Source organism: Cervus canadensis, chromosome 13 (assembly GCF_019320065.1).
Source record: "Cervus canadensis isolate Bull #8, Minnesota chromosome 13, ASM1932006v1, whole genome shotgun sequence".
Classification (NCBI taxonomy): domain Eukaryota; kingdom Metazoa; phylum Chordata; class Mammalia; order Artiodactyla; family Cervidae; genus Cervus; species Cervus canadensis.
The window spans coordinates 41,466,266-41,479,379 of record NC_057398.1 but is presented as its reverse complement, the minus strand read 5'-3'; the positions used below and the strand labels follow the sequence as shown (position 1 = coordinate 41,479,379).

Sequence of the window (13,114 nt, the reverse complement as noted above, 5' to 3'; positions counted from 1 at the left end):
AAAACGGCTAGATCTGGCAGAAAGCAGTCATGAAATTCATGGATTTTACAGTTTAAATTCCATTTCGCCTCTACATATGCATAATTTGTTTTTGAACCCACTGTACATGCCACAGTTTCCAGGAACTAATCCCAAATTGAATTCCATCCTGGAATGCTGAGGTTTCCAAGTACGGAATGATTTATCAGTTATAGAACGATCCAAATTTCTCCTCAATTTACCCAAGCCTCTTCTGACCAGTATTTCCTAGGTATCCATACAAGAAACCCTGAGTTTGTCATGTTGGTATAGAAACTCTCTGGCTTTCCTTATGTGAGTTGATCTCCTTTCATTTCTCTGCTTTCCCATGCCCTGCGTCATTCTTTCATTTGCAGGGGCAATCTGTCCATTTCCTGTGGGGTAGACACTTGGCCCAAATGTGTGTAATTATGAAGCTTCCCCGGGGGTGTAGGAGGGTGGGAGGGGGTTGTGCTGAGCGCCTGGTATACATAGTCTGTGTCTCAAGAGAAGACTCATAGAAAACAATTAACTGAGCATTTGTCAAAAATGCTGGCACGTGCACATGTCTTTCAGCTCCCCAAAGATTTGCCTTCTGCTTTGCTAACCTCAGGATACTGGCCAGCCACAGGGAAAGACTGCCAAGCATATCCAGCTCATGTAGCCAGAGGCGGCTCCACTTGACTATCTGGAAATCATTCTTCCACTCACTTGGGAGGTTCTGGGGCCTCTTTATTTCCTCAGAAACAAGGCCCACCCAAACGATTTCAAGAGTACGTTGCAGCACAGTTTCCACAAGCAGACAAGTTGTGAAAGTTGGAAATCTGCAGCTCCTCTCTTTCCCCATTTAGTGCAGAACATTCTTTTCCCAACCGCATAGGTTTACAACCTCCCAAGACCTTTCTCGTGAAAGGCAATAGAACCCAGTGTCAAGTTAAGTTAAGATGAAAGATTAGGAAAATCTGTAGCTACTGAGAATGAAGTTCCTAGTTGAACATGAGCACCGACCACAGGAGGTGAAGGTTTGCCTTTTTTCCGTCTGTTGTTGGGAATAATGGAGAGAAGCAGAGGGCTCTGGTTTGCTTCTCCAGTTCTCAGCTCCATTCCTCATTGTGGCCAATGGTGTATTGGCTGGAGGATGAAGCTTCCTCCCTATTTCTCTTTCAGTGGCTGGCTGGTGTTGAGCTGGTCACATTCAGAAGGGAAACAGAAGGGAAATTCTTAAGTGTTAAGGTCCTACCCAGGTCAGTGCATGAGCCGGAGATCCCTTTTACCTACAGTACTGCTCCAAGATGTCAGCAAGCCAAGGACACCATCGTGAAAATAAATTCCATCTTTTACTTTCTCTTCTCCTTCAGCACATGCATACTAAGTTGTTTCAGTAGTGTCTGACTGTGTGAACCTATGGTCTGTAGCCCTCCAGACTCCTCTGGCCATGGGAATTCTTCAGGCCAATATACCAGAGAGGATTTCCATCCCCTCCTCCAGGGAATCCTCCCCACCCAGGGATCGAACTCCCCTCTCTTATGTCTCCTGCATTGAGAGGCAAGTTCTTTACCACTAGCACCATCTGGGAGTCCGTCTCTTCTCCTTACATCAAAATGGCCTTTCAAGCACATGTAATAAACCTGCGAAATCATGACCAATGAAAAACAGAAATTTAGTGAAAATAAACTTTTGCCTGATTGTTCTTTTTTCTCATTTCATTACCTCCTTTCCATTCTCTAAACTGGAAGCAATTGTTCAATAATGGTTTTTCTAGTTTATATGTCTAACCATAGCACTTTCTTGCTTTAAAACATCCAATGACTTGCCACCATCTGTTGAATACCTAGCATGAAACCACACATTTGAACTCAAGCCTTACTGAGTTATTTCAGCTCCCCAAGTCATCAGGCCCATTTTGGTTCTGTCCCTGTGCACAGACTACTCTCTTGGAAAGCCTTCATTTCATTTGCCTGCTTTCAAAAATGCTGCTCAGTTCTCCAGCATGAGACAGCCCAGTCTGGGCTCAGTCTGGCCATGGCTCCATTCTTTTCTTTTTTAAATAAAAACTGTGTATGTGTAAGTTAAAAAAAAATTGCAACTTGGAAGCCACCCCATTCACAAACAGCTCTCCAACCATCATTTCCCCCTTCTCCCCGCAGAGTTGCGCTTGCTCTTTCCACCATGAAATTATGTATACACTTCTTTTATAACATACCATATTGTTTTGCTGGTGTTATTATTATTTATGTTCATGTTGTCTACTTTCATGTCTTCTTCCCCAGCAGGATGTGATTTCCTCTGGAGTGGGAGTTTTGTACTATTGTCATATTAACCTCAGGAGTTTTAAACACCTGCCATAATAGGCTCATTATATTGTTAGAGAATGAATGGATAAAAATTTAAAAAATAAACAATATATGCATATGTGTATGTATGTATACATATATAACATTTATATATAATTTAATATATAGTAGGCTTCCCAGATGGTGCTAGTGGTAAAGAACCCACTTGCCAAAGCAGGAGACATGAGAGACATGGGTTTGATCCTTGGGTTGGGAAAGTCCCCTTGAGGAGGCCTTGGCAATCCACTCTAGTATTCTTTCCAGGAGAATCTCATGGATAGAAGTCTGGTGGGTTATGGTCCATAGGGTCACGAAGAGTTGGACCCTGAAGTAATGTAGCATGCATTTATATTACATATATGTAAATATATATATATATATTCCATTTCCTAATCTTACAACTTTTTTTCTCTTTCACATCCTGTGGAAGTAGTAGTTTCTCTTTTCTTCCCCTTATTTTCTTATTTTTTGCTTTTTTATTTTTGGAGAAGAAGGTGTTTGGCTCCACCACCCTCCCCCTGCCACCACTACAATGACTGCACTCTCCTGTCAGAGACCCAAAGAACTCAGGTCCCACCAAGCAGCCACAGCCCTCAATGGGGTCCATGCTCCCCTTCCTCGCCCTTCAGGCCTAGGCTATAAATCGCTTCCCTCTATGAACAGTCCATGGGTTATTCTTCCAGCCTCCATCTCTGTAAAGAGTCCCTTCATTAAATGCTTTTCACCCTTTGGGTATGTCATCTATTTCCCACTGGGACCCTTCTCAAGTTACTGACTTACTGTTCATTAATCTCTTAATTTATAAATTCGAAATAGTAATTTCTTCCACTTAGTTACATCACACTGATAACTGTGGGTGTCAGGAGCCAAAGTCTTGCAAATGTTTTGTGATCCCTGGGCAACAGTCTCCACTGAAGTTGAAATTTGTGTCTTTACTCTCTGTTTTCTATGCTATCTATGTCTGTTTCCCATACAGTCAACAAGCATTTATGGGGCACTACTTGCTCTTTATTCTTTGATTTTTGATCCTATCTTTTCCCTTTTTGTGGGAAAATTCTTAGGCCATAAATCTGAGAACTTTGATTACTGGCTATGTAATTTTCAGGCAAGTCTCTGGGTCCTAGTTTCCTTATTTATGAAATGAGAAGAATAACAACCTCCCTAACAGAACTTACCCCTGGAAAAGGGAATAGCTACCCACTCCAGTATTCTTACCTGGAGAATCCCATGGACAGAGAAGCCTGGCGGGCTACAACCCATGGGGTCACAAAGAGTCAGATAAGACTGAAGCGACTTAGTGCATACACAATACTACAGAACTTACAGAGCTGTTGAGTAAATCAAACATAACAATTTCATTAGTAACTTAGAATAATTATATTTACTTTATCAGTTCAGTTCAGTTCAGTCACTCAGTTGTGTCCAACTCTTTGCGACCCCATGGACTGTAGCACGCCAGGCTTCCCTGTCCATCACCAACTCCCGGAGCTTGCTCAGACTCATGTCAATCAAGTCAGTGATGCCATCCAACCATCTCATATTTACTGTATACTTATATTGTTTCTGCTGTTTTCATGGTCTTTAACTGTTAATATCTTTCCTCCATAGTGCTTTTTTCTTAACAACTTTTTTCTTCCTGCTTTTTAACTTTTCTTCTCTATCCATTAGATACTTTTCATGCTCTTATTTCACAAGTTGTCACCCTTTTCACTGATCTCTTCAAAACCATTTTTGTAAGTCAATCTACATCTCAGCTCCTTTGGAAAGTTCCACTCTTCTTTCTCTGCTGCCCTATTAGCTTCATTACAAACATCTTAATGTTTTTTTCCTTTGGGAAAAACATGAAAATTCAGGGGAAACTTAAATATTTGCTTGGAATCAAATAGATGTACAATCCTCCTTTGAGAGAGCTGTGATTTTTGAGAATAAGGTCTTTAGCAACTAGCAGAAAGTTTTTAGGGTTCAGTTGAGCAGGGACTGAAAAATCTCTTCTCCTCATACTGCTTCGTGTGACTAAAATTTTGTCCTTTTCTTATTTCCAGTTATTCTCAGGCTTTCTTAATTTTTATTTGCTCATTAATTTATGTGTTCAATATTGAGCACCTACTTTACACAAGACATTTGTTTAGTATTGTGTTATTTTTCTCTTTAAGGAAGTATAGTTGATGTACAATATTATGTAAGTTACAGATGTAAAATATAGTGACTCACAATGTTTAAAGGTTATACTCCACTTATAGTTATTATATAATATTGACCACATTCCCCATGCTGTATGCTTGTAGTTTATTTTGTACATAACAGTATGTACCTCTTAATCCCCTATCCCTGTCTTGCCCCTCCCCTTCCCTCACCCCACTGGTAACCACTAGTTTGTTCTCCATGTTTGTGAGTCCATTTCTTTTTGCTATATTCACTATTTGGTTGTATTTTTTTAGATTCTACATATAAGTGATATCATACAGTGTTTGTCTTTGTCCAATTTATTTCACTTGGCATAATACCCTCCAACTCCATCCATATTGTTGAAAACAGCAAAAGATACTATATTTTATGAAAGGCATGGTCCTCACCCCTAGGGAACAGTCCAGCAGGGATAAAGAAGAGTATGTTGGTAATTACAAGACATATTAGGAAAACACATGCTGGGTTTTGATCTGGTTTGTTCCCTCGTATAGGTACATCATCAAAGTTAGTGCCTCAGACACAGTGGGTGCTCAATAAGTATTTGTTCATTCACTAATACATTTTGAAATTTAAAATGTTGAATAGGAGGTAATTGGTTAAAGGAAATGGTGGGGAGTGTTGAAACAGGCAAAGGGAACAGCATATGCAATGGGCCCAGTGGTAATAGAAAGTGAAATGGACTTGTCAAACCAGCATGTTTTACTCATGCAAATGTTCTCTTAAGCTATGCTAATGAGACTATATTTGCTTGGAAACCTACCTTTCTTCAAGATTCATGTCAATCATTTTATGGCTCAGGACAACTCACCTTGTGCCAATGTTATCTCAAAATGCATGTTGTGGGTGAGGGGCCTGGTGCCAGTCTCTGCTAATGTCTCAAATGCAGACTAATTAGCAGACTGCTAGTACCTATATATATAGAGAGAAGTCACTCAGTCGTATCCGACTCTTTGCGACCCCATGGGCTGTAGCCTACCAGACTCCTCCATCCATGGGATTTTCCAGGCAAGAGTACTAGAGTGGGTTGCCATTTCCTTCTCCAGGGGATCTTCCCAACCCAGAGATCAAACCCAGTCTCCTGCATTGCAAGCAGATGCTTTAACCATCTGAGCCACCAGGAAAGCTTCAACATCCAGCTAAAGACTAGCAGGGGGGAACTCTTTCTGCCCCCTTCTGATGTCTATGTCAGAGGCTTTCTCTATCTCTTCTATACTTTAATAAAACTTGATTACACACACACACAAGAAAGTGAAATATTTTTGAGGAACTGCAGGTTTCTTTTTGACAAGGCCTTAGAACGAGGAGTGGGTGTGATGAAAGTTGAGCCCAGTAAACCTAGGTATTTCTTGATAACAACCCTGCCTACTACTTACCTTCCCTGTATCAGAAGATTTACATACATTATCTTAAAACCTTACAACAATCCTATGAAAAAGACTATAGTTATTCTACCTCCTTTGTTCATTTCAACCTGATATCACCTAACTACAAGTGGTGGTGATATTTGAGAACTGTAATATACTTGGCCCTGGCTGTATACTCCTCTGATGACATACAAGGTAACCAGACTCACACACTTGAGTTCAGCTGCCTCTAGAGAGCAGGGTTCAGGTCTAGAAGTAATCTTTCAGCTGCTCTCAGATTCTCATACTCTGGGAACAAATTTGAGAGGACTCTAGGTAATAAATGATCTGGAGGTTTCATCTGTGGTGCAGTGTTTCATTGAGCAGTTGGATGCCAAATTTTCGTAAAATGTGGATTAAGTAAACCAGAGGAAGTCTAACTGGAGCATAATCCTACTCAGAACAAAGAGCTCTGAGAAAACATTATGTTCTCTGGCTAACTCATCAAAAGGTAGGAGTTTTGAAGTGGGCTAGAGCAGAAGAGTAGCAAAATTATGACTATTTTAAATGCTAAGAACTTTCAAATTAGTGGTTGGAAATTTATGCTGGAGGTTATCATTAAGAGGTTTCAAGAGTCTTAGACTTTGTATTGGAAAGAATTTTATAGATCTTGGAGTCTGACTTCCTTGTTTTGTACATGTGGAAACTGAGGTCAAAGAAGTTCAACATCCCATAGCTGTGTATGGAGGTCAGTGTTCTCTAAACTATTACCACATTATCTCTAGATAGTTTTAGGAATTATTTTTTGTTATGAAAGGCTTTTTAATTAATTAATTAGACGTACAGAATTGTATCACTCTTGTTTAATGGACTACATGTCAGTCATTCAGTTTTCCATTTTAAAATATTATTCAGTCTTAGCTTCTTTAAGGATGTAGAAGAGCTCTGTGGAGGAGAACTGAATTCATTCAGCACAATTTTCTTTTACCTTGGCTTTATTGCTATTTCTGTTATTTTTATTTAATAATTCATTTAATTCTTTTTATTGAAGGGGATCAAAATGCTTTGCTCATATTGCTGTTCAGTTGCTTGGTTGTGTCTGACTCTTTGTGACCCCATGGACTGCAGCACACCAGACTTTCCTGTCCTTCACTATCTCCCAGAGTTTGGTCAGACTTATGTCCATTGAGTTGATGATGCCATCCAGCCATCTAATCCTCTGTCACCAGCCCCCTTCTCCTCCTGTCTTCAATGTTTCCCAGCACCAAGGTATTTTCCAATGAGTCGGCTCTTTGCATCAGGTGGCCAAAGTACTGGAGCTTCAGCTTCAGCAACAGTCTTTCCAATGAGTATTCAGAGTTGATTTCCTTTAGGATTGACTGGTTTGATCTCCTTGTTGTCCAAGGGACTCTTGAGTCTTCTCTCGCACCACAATTCAAAAGCATCAGTTCTTCAGGACTCAGCCTTCTATATGGTCCAACTCTCACATCTGTATATGACTAATGGAACAACCATAGCTTTGACTAGATGGACCTTTGTCAGCAAAGTGATGTCTCTGCTTTTTAATACTCCATCTAGGTTTATTGTAGCTTTTCTTTCAAAGAGCAAGCATCTTCATTTCATGGCTGCAGTCACTGTCTACAGTGATTTTGGAGCCCAAGAAAACAAAATCTCTCACTGTTTCCACTCTCCGCCCCCCCACCCCAATCTATTTGCCATGAAGTGATGGGACCCGATGCCATGATCTTCATTTTTTGAGTGTTGTTTTTCGCCAGCTTTTTACTCTCCTCTTTCACCCTCATCAAGAGGCTCTTTAGTTCCTCTTTGCTTTCTGTCATTAGGGTGATACCATCTGCATATCTAAGGTTATTGATATTTCTCCTGGAAATCTTGATTCCAACTTGTGGTTCATCCAGTCTACCATTCTGCATGATATACTCTGTGGAGAAGTTAGATAAGGAGGGTGAAAATATGCAGCCATGTTATACCCCTTTCCCAACTTTGAACCAGTCCATTATTCCATGTCTGGTTCTAACGGTTGCTTCAAGTCCTGCACATAGGTTTCTCATGAGATATGTAAGGTGGTCTGGTATTCCCATCTCTTCAAGAATTTTCCACAGTTTGTTGTGATCCACACAGTCAGAGGTTTTAGCATAGTCAATGAAGAAGAAGTAGATGTTTTTATGGAATTTTCTTGCTTTCCTGTGATCCAGTGGATGCTGGTAATTTGATCTCTGGTGCCTCTGCCTTTTCTAAATCCAGCTGTTACGTCTGGAAGTTCTAGGTTCACGTATTACTGAAACCCAGATTGAGGGATTACAAGCATGACATTGCTGGTTTGTGAAATGAGTGCAATTGTAGGGTAGTTTGAACATTCTTTGGCATTGCCTTTCTTTGGGATTGGAATGTAGACTGACCTTTTCCAGCCCTGTGGCCACTGCTGAGCTTTCCAGATTTGCTGGCATATTGAGTGCAGCACTTTCACAGCAACATCTTTTAAGATTTTAAATAGCTTAGCTGGAATTCCATCACCTCCAGTAGCTTTGTTCATAATAATGCTCCCTAAGGTCCCTTTCACATTCCAGGATGTCTGACTCTAGGTGAGTGACCACACCATCATGGTTATCCAGGTCTTTAAGGTTTTTTTTTTTTAAATTTCATTGATTTCAGTTTTTTTTCCCCAATTATTTTTATTAGTTGGAGGCTAATTACTTTACAATATTGTAGTGGTTTTTGCCATACATTGACATGAATCAGCCATGGATTTACATGTGTTCCCCATCCTGAACCCCCCTCCCACCTCCCTCCCCATCCCATCTCTCTGGGTCATCCCAGTGCACCAGCCCCGAGCACTTGTCCCGTGCATCCAATCTGGACTGGCGATCTTTTTGTGTAGTTCTTCTATGTATTCTTGCCACCTCTTCTTATCTCTTCCGCTTCTGTTAGGTCCTTGCCATTTCTTCTCTATTGTGCCCATCCTTGCAAGAAATATTCTCTTGGTATCTCCAATTTTCTTAAAGACATCTCTAGTCTTTCCCTTTCTGTTGTTTTGCTCTATTTCTTTGCATTGTTCACTTAAGAAGGTGTTCTTATCTCTCTTTGCAATTCTCTGGAACTCTGTATTCAGTTGGGTATATCTTTTCCTTTCTCTTTTGCCTTTCGCTTCTCTTCTTTTCTCAGCTATTCGTAAGGCCTCCTCAGACAATCACTTTGCCTTCTTGCATTTCATTTTCTTTGGGATGCTTTTGGTCACCACCTCCTGTACGATATTATGAACCTCCGTCCATAGTTCTTCAGGCACTCTGTCTACCAGATCTAATCCCTTGAATCTATTCATCACCTCCACTGTGTCATCATAAGGGATTTGATTTAGGTCATACCTGAATGGTGTAGTGGTTTTCCCTACTGTCTTCAATTTAGGTCTGAATTTTGCAATAATGATTTCATAATCTGAGCCACAGTCAGCTGTCTTGTTCTTGCTGTCTGTTTAGAGCTTCTCCATCTTTGACTGCAAAGAATATAATCAATCTGATTTTGCTATTTACTATCTGTTGTTGTCCATGTCATCTCAGTCAGCTCTTGTGTTGTTGGAAGAGGGAGTTCTCTTAACAAAACTGTTGGACTTTGCCCTGCTTCATTTTGTACTCCAAGGCCAAGTTTGCTCATTTCTCCAGGTATCTCTTGACTTCCTACTTTTGCATTCCAAATCCTTATGATGAAAAGGACATCTTTTTTAGGTTTTGGTTCTAGAAGTTCTTGTAGGTCTTCATAAAACTGTTTTGACTTCATCTTCTTCGGCATTAGTGGCTGAGCATAGACTTGGATTACTGTGATATTGAATGATTTGCCTTGGAAACAAACTGAGATCATTCTGTCATTGTTGAGATTGCACTCAAGTACTGCATGTCAGACTCTTTTGTTGACTAAGGGGGCTACTCCATTTCTTCTAAGGGATTCTTGTCCACAATAATAAGTATAATGGTCATCTGAATTAAATTCACCCAATCTCATCCATTTTAGTTCACTGATTCCTGAAATGTTGATGTTCACTCTTGCCATCTCCTGCTTGACCATGTCAAATTTTCCTTGACTCATGGACCTAACATTCCAGATTCCTATGCAATATCGTTCTTTATAGCATCAGACTTTACTTTTATGACCAGACACGTTCACAACTAAGAGTCGTTTCCGCTTTGGCCCAGTCTCTTCATTCTTTCTGGAGCTATTTCTCCACTCTTCCCCAGGAGCATATTGGACACCTACCAACCGGGAGGGCTCATCTTCCAGTCTCATATCTTTTTGCCTTTTCATACCGTTCATAGGGTTCTCAAGGCAAAAATATTGGAGTGGTTTGCCATTTCCTTCTTTGGTGGACCATGTTTTGTCAGGTCCAGTGGGCCACATTTTGCCGTCATTATTATGCAGCATGCAGACAGTATTACGAATGAAATACTAGTTTAGGAAACCAAAGGTCAGATAGGTTGTTACTGGCTTACCTTCAGGTTGTACAGGAATCACAGCCAGAATTCATTTCTTAAGGATTCTAGTTGACCTCAAATGTCACAGTTACCCAGAACCTCTCCTTGGAGGGTCTGTGTGCAATGGAAAGACAGATTATAAGGTCTTCAAGGAGTGCCTGGAGAATTTTCTGAAAAACTTTGCAGTAGTACCTCTCTAATTAAAGAGTGAGTTTTGTAAGAGAAATTTATGAAACAAATGGTATGGTGCTTGATTTATGGCTTTTCCATCATCATTGACCATGGAGCCTAATAGGAAAACAAACAAACAAATAAGAATACCTACACTGATGGAAATTGATAAGGAAGCATCTGGTATGGTACCTAGCAGAGAGGAGTTTATTGATGGAAAAAAAGAAAGGGAAAGAGGGAGAGTGGAAAGATGGTAAGGGCTTTTCAAAACAGATTTCAAACCAGAAAAGAATGGATCCCAATTCAAATTGCTTAGTATCCAAAAGATAATACAGATGCATTTATGCCTCTCCAAAATATTCTATTTGACTTAATGTTTGGAATGAAGTTTTGAATTTAACTTCAAGGAATATTTGAAAAACCTATATTTGTTGATGTTTCTTCTCATATATGTACATAATTGAAACAAATTGATCTTTTGACCAAATCTGTTGTGAGAGAAATACTGTATATGTCATTATATGGATCCAAGTGCCACACTATATTAATAAAGCACATGAAGTTTAGGAAAAGAAACTTCTTAAAAATGAATCTCAGTTGACAAATTAATTATAACATGCTCTGTAAAACCTCTGGTAACAGTACTCTGTAATTATATAATTTATAGCACATAATCTTTGAGGAGCTAAAGTCTTGTTAAGCTATGTTGTTAATTTTTAATTAAAAACACTTGTGTGTGGAAACGGTGATAAATGATGGATGTGTCTTTCTGTGTTGTGTAGGAAAGGGTTAGTGTTATGGCAGGACATTCTTTCAGAATCAGTTTCTAGAGCACACCTCTAATCCAAAATTTATCAGCACTATCAATTTATTCCAAAAGAAGCCCACTTTATTTATGAAATAAACAGGCAAACTCCTTTGGTCAAGTCTATTCATGGCCCTCTGGGCTTTCCAGGTGGCTCCGTGGTAATGAATCTGCCTGCCAATGTAGGAGACACAGGAGACTTGGGTTCGATTCCTGGGTTGGGAGATCCCCTGGAAAAGGAAATGGCAACCCACTCCAGTATTCTTGCCTGGAGAATCCTGTGGACAGTGGAACCTGGTAGGCTACAGTCCACGGTGTCCCAGAAGAGTCAGACATGACTTAGCAACTAAACAATAACAACTCCTATCTCTCAAGTACCTCTTCAATATCTTCCCACTGTCATTTCATCTGCCTTGAGTCCTTCCCACTCTGCCCCTCACCTGCCTGATACCCACAGCCATGCCGACATCCACCATTGAAACAAAAAATTCTACTCATAATTCAAGTTCTGATCAAATGCTACCTCCTCCATGAAAAGTACTCCCTCCCACTTACCAGGCCAGTGACTAGTCACTTCTTTTCCTAAAATCCCAAAGTACATTATAAACAGTGCCACACCAGAGAGAAAAATGCTCTATCATGTAGAATGATCTTTTGTGCACACTTTCCTTATCTCTTCCACCAGAATATAAATTCTTGACAGCAAAGAGCTGGACTTGGTTTCTGAACTATCTACAGTGCTTAACACAATGCCCAGTACATTTTAAACCCTTGGTGAATATTTGGAGTATAAGCAATCTGAAAAAGCAGCTTACAGGACATCACAAAACCTGATTATTTTCTGAATTATGATTATATTTATAATTATCACTACTGAATAATGATAATTAAGATAAAATTATAAATTAAGATAAATGTTATCTTAAAAATTTATCTTAAAAATTAAGATAAATGATAGCAATGAACATTTACCGAGGCATTACCATGTGCCAGACAGTGTTAAAGAATTTCACATGTATTAATTGCCAAGACAATCCTGTGACTTGGATACTATGATTGTTATTTTCATTTTGCTGATTGGGAGAACTGAGGCAGAGAAATCAGAGAATTTGTAAAATCAAGTTTTACATAATGATATGTGGAAGGGCCAAGATTAAACCCAGGCAGTCTGTCTCCAGAGCCTCACTCATTTCTTTATAAACAGCTCACCTCTTTTTGCCTTGCCCTCGTATTCCAAATAAATGAAGTCTCATGCAGGCAGCTTCTCTCCCAGTTAATGAAAATACTCCTGTCCCTCTTGAAAAGACCACATGTGTTGCAGTTACCAGCAATGACTGAGACTTTGGCCATCCTCAAAGAGAGCCATACTGTCTGCTTGATAAAAGCCGTAATTTTCCTGACTTGCTCTGGGCCTGGCCGCCTCAAAGAAAATGCAGGCAGACACTTGGCAACTGGGTTCTCCCAGACTCTCAAGCACAGGGCTGTGTTAGTGTTGGCAGTGGGGGATGGTTTGCTTCCTCCTCGCTTCATGAACTGTCACATCAGCCTCTTTGATCCTCCCAGGGTCTTGAGTGCGCCAAGATCATTACTCTACGTCTTTGCTCTGTTTCAGATAATTGCCAGAGAAAACGCTAAGGTTGGTAATAACCAAGGCAGGGAAATATTGCTCCCTGCACGGTATACCATTTATATATTGCATACTCAGAAAGGTTCCAGAGTGGAGGCATTGCTTATTTTTATTGCCTCAAAGCCATGAAAGGGGGGCGGGGGTGGGGGGGAAGGAATGAACAGAAATTGATA

General features: G+C 40.1%; 1 long non-coding RNA gene across 2 annotated transcripts in view; it reads right to left on the bottom strand.

Moving 5' to 3' along the window:
• Positions 1-12,889, bottom strand: part of LOC122452449 — a 50,248-nt gene extending 37,359 nt beyond the window's left edge. For both annotated transcript variants that reach the window (XR_006272699.1, XR_006272698.1), the window contains exon 1: positions 12,524-12,889. This is a non-coding gene — a long non-coding RNA (uncharacterized LOC122452449). The remainder of the gene's footprint in view (positions 1-12,523) is intronic.
• Positions 12,890-13,114: the final 225 nt, after the last annotated feature.